Below are 4,035 nucleotides of genomic sequence, written 5' to 3'. Positions count from 1 at the left end.
CCTCAGGCCCTGGTGTCCTCTGGGGTCCAGCGGGCCAGCTGGGAGCACAGCATCTCCGTGAGGAGGAGAGAATCACGCTGAGCTTGGCGTTGGTCCATGAAAGCACTTCTGTGGCTTCAGAACAGTCACGAACACCCAACTCCCGCCTGCTGGGCTGAGAACTGGAGCGCTAGCCAGCACCGCGTGCTAAATATTCCCCTCTAAATGCTGGCTCTTCACTGCCAAAGAGTCACATGTTCTACTCCTGGTAATCGTATCAAAGACGCCATTTTTATGCCTTAAACCTGTCCCCGAGCCTGAAGCCACAAAAGGCAGTGGACGGAAGCTAACGCAAGTCAGGCTGTGGTGTCATATGTGAAACTTGGACTCCTAACGCAGAAGTCGGGGACCAATTTAATCCCACTGACGAGCGCCACCCTGCCTCAACGGTGTGCACAAAGGGAATCACAGTTCTCCGCTCCTGTCACTCTGGTGTTAACTGCACAACCTTAAAATATCTGCTGAAAAGGGAGAAATTCTGTCAACAGCCACAGGCTTTGGGCTCATAATGGAAACTGGTCTGTTCAACCCAAAGATCTGTTTTGCTGCTGTCCTTTGGCACACGTCATGCCAGTCCCTGCCAGGGAGCTAAAGGAAGTGTACTCTATAACCCCTAGGGACACAGCTAACCACAGGGAAGAGGGGACTCCTAGGAGACTGTCAGAGAAAAACACTTCTAAGGACTTCCCCACACTGGCCTCGTTTGGTGGCTGCTCTGTCGAAATGCCCCCGTGGGCTCCTGGCTCTTAACCACATGTGTGCCCTCTGCCCTGCTGGGCTCCAGTCAATCAGACTTCATCCAGATAACAAAAATGGCCAGCTTTGGGGGCCGACCGGGTGGTGCACTGGTTAAGTTTGCACATTCTGTTTCTGCGGCCCAGGGTTTGTCAGTTCGGATCCCAGGCACGGACCTACACACAGGCGTCCCACATATAAAGTAGAGGAAGATGGGCATGGATGTTTGCTCAGGGCCAGTTTTCCTCAGCAAAAAGAAGAAGATAGATGGCAGATGTTAGCTCAGTGCTAATCTTCCTCAAAAAAAAAAAAAATGGCCAGCTTGGCCAGTGCACAGCACCCACCAAGTGCTAGGCACTGTGCTCAGTTCTCTCTGCAGGTTCCCTCACTAAGGCCTTAAGAGAACCCTGTACAGTAGAACCGTTATTATTCCTCCCGTTGTAGAGGAGGAAACCGAGGTAGGGGACATCAGGTGACTTGGCCAAGGCCATACAGGTTTAAACCACAGAGTGAGGATTTGAACCCAGGGAGTGTGGCCCTGGAGTATACACTGGTAACCACAAGAGTAACCGTCCAAACTCTACCTAGCCTTTACTGAATAGCCCACCCAGGGCATCGCTCTTCAGTCTACACACGCAGACAGTAAACAGAGGTCTGTTCACATTAGGAACCTGAGAAAGACTTGGCCAGGGTGGCTGGAGAGTCTGTTGGGGGAGGGGCTGTCAGTTTGTCTGCCTGGTGTGGGTCCTGTGTCTGTCTGCTGGTCCACATCGCCGCGTCTTTCCTAGGGATCCCCTGGGGTCTCCAGACCAGCGCTGTCAGGTAGAAATGTTATGCGAGTCACAGAGGTGAATTCAACCTTTTTGAGTAACCACATTTTCTTAAAAAGTAGAAGGAAATAAGGAAAAGTAATTTTAATAATATACTTTGTTTTATCCAATATATTAGAAATGCACTATTTTCAATCCAGTATTCATTGGTGTTTACCCAAATGAGTTGAAAACTTACATCCACACAAAAACCTAAAGACAGATGTTTACAGCAGCTTTATTCAGTGACCAAAACGTGGAAGCAACCAAGATGCCCTTCAGCGAACGAATGCATAAACTGGTGCGTCCAGACGACAGAAGATGACTCAGTGATAAAAAGAAATGAGCTTTGAAGCCACAAAAAGACATGGAGGAAACTTAAATGCATCTTCTCAAGTAAAAGAAGCCAGTCTGAAAAGGCTGCGCACATGATCCCAACTCTATGACCTTCTGGAAAAGGCAAAGCCTTGGAGACATGAAAAGATCCGTGGGTGCTGGAGGTTATGGGAGGGATGAGCAGGCGGAGCACAGAGGAATTTGGGGCAGTGAAAATATTCGGTAAGAGGCTGTAACGGTGGATACATGTCATTATAATTGTCCAAACCCACAGAACGTCCAACACCAAGGGTGAACCCTAAGGTGCACTGTGGACCCTGGGTGACGATGGCGTGTCAATGGCGGTGCATCAGTTGTGACAATGTCCACTTGGTGGGGCTGTTAATAGTCCGGGAGACTGTTGGGGAGTGGGCAGGGTTACATCTGGATCTCCATACCTTTCTTCAGTTTTGCTGTGAACCTAAAACTGCTCCAGAAAATCAAGTCTACTCAATAATGTTTTTAAAAACACACCCTTTCTTTCCTGATAAGTCTTCAGAATCTGATGTGCACTTTGCACTCACCACACACCTCGATTCAGCTGGATTTCAGGTCTCAGTCGCCACCTGTGGCCAGCGGCTCCCACCACAGGTGGTTTCAACCCTCACCCGGCCTGGCCCTGCTCAGAGGCCAGGCGTCCAGCTGATTACCTGCTGGAGGAGCCAGGATGGGACACAGACGCTAAAGGCTTAGAAAACTGTGTGGCCATCGTTCCAGCAGCCTCCTGGAATGGTGGTGTCTGCCCTGGGCCAACTTCATCCCGCCTGTACAGAGCAGCACGCGGTGAGGGGCCATCACAGGCTGCAGCTCACTGTCAGGGACAAACACCTGAGCTAGCGAGCATCTTCTCCTGACTGTAGCTTTTCCCTCTCAGACACAGCACTGGGCAAGCCCTGGTGTTTGGGTGCTCAGAGCTCACCAACTACGATCCTGAAGTGGGATCTAGACTCATTTGGGAGTTGCTTGCTCAGTTTCAGTGGGGGTCCTCACTGGGGTAGTGGGCCCTTGTGGATGTTACGTGTGTGTTCCTGAGCACAGTGGATAACTATTATGTCAGAAACGGCTTGTGTTTTAGGACAATTAAATAAATTGATATCAGAAATTGTCTTACTTTGCTGCATAATAAGGTGAGAAGTTGGTTTTAAAATAGACCTTTAGAAAAAACACAAATCATAAAACATCAATTATTTTGTGTTAGAATAGACTGCTTTACATCTAAAAACCTTTTTTTGAGCACTTTAACTATCAATTGCTCAATTGAAAATTAAACTTGTTACTGATGACCAAATCTGGAGCCAAAATAGTCGTTCTGAGGATGACACAGTGGTAGGAGTGATGGGAAAGCTTCTCTCCGTGAAGTCCTTTCCTCACCGGGGAGCTCAGTGACCCTCATGATGACCAATGAAGGAAGCAGAGCTGTCCACGTCACAGACGACGGCACATCCTACCGCAGGGCCAGGCCACGCCAGGCCCTCGAGGGCAGGGTTCTTTCCACCCGCCACGGGCAGGACATGCTCAGATTTCACAGAACGGTCAGTGGGCTGGAAGATGCTCTGGGGGAGAGCGTGGGCTGTAGTTCCTGCCTCGGGTTCCAAGCCCCGCTCGGCTGTGTTAGTTGTGTTACGTAAAATGGAGCGAGTAGCAGCCTTTCTACATGGAGCTCTGGATGCTTCCATGAGAAAGTTCACGGAGATGAACACGGCCCCCGGCCCACGGTCAGTGCTCGGTAAGCACCAGCCACTGCAGCTCCTGTTCTGTTCTAATGAGATCGCATCCTGGGCAGTCAGAGGAGGCAGGAGCCGCACGCAACAGTATTTACTGAGCAAACGGAAGAGCGAGTCGATTTTTAGGAGGCTGAGAAAATAAATGAATATGAAATGAAGAACTGGAAAAAAATGAAGAAAGAGAGGGAGAGCCTGAGGATGGGAGGGACTGGACGGGAAAGCAGAACAAGAGAAGCCCAGCTTCACGGACCAGAGGGAGGGACACGCTCGTTAGTGAGGAGGGCAGGCCGCCAAGTCCTGTAATAAAGAAGTGATTAATGGAGGCAGCCCGGAGAGGGCTAGAACAGAGAGCT

The sequence above is a fragment of the Equus quagga genome, chromosome 6 (assembly GCF_021613505.1).
Source record: "Equus quagga isolate Etosha38 chromosome 6, UCLA_HA_Equagga_1.0, whole genome shotgun sequence".
NCBI classification, from domain to species: domain Eukaryota; kingdom Metazoa; phylum Chordata; class Mammalia; order Perissodactyla; family Equidae; genus Equus; species Equus quagga.
The sequence above is the reverse complement of the archived record's forward strand: the minus strand, read 5'-3'. Positions refer to the sequence as shown.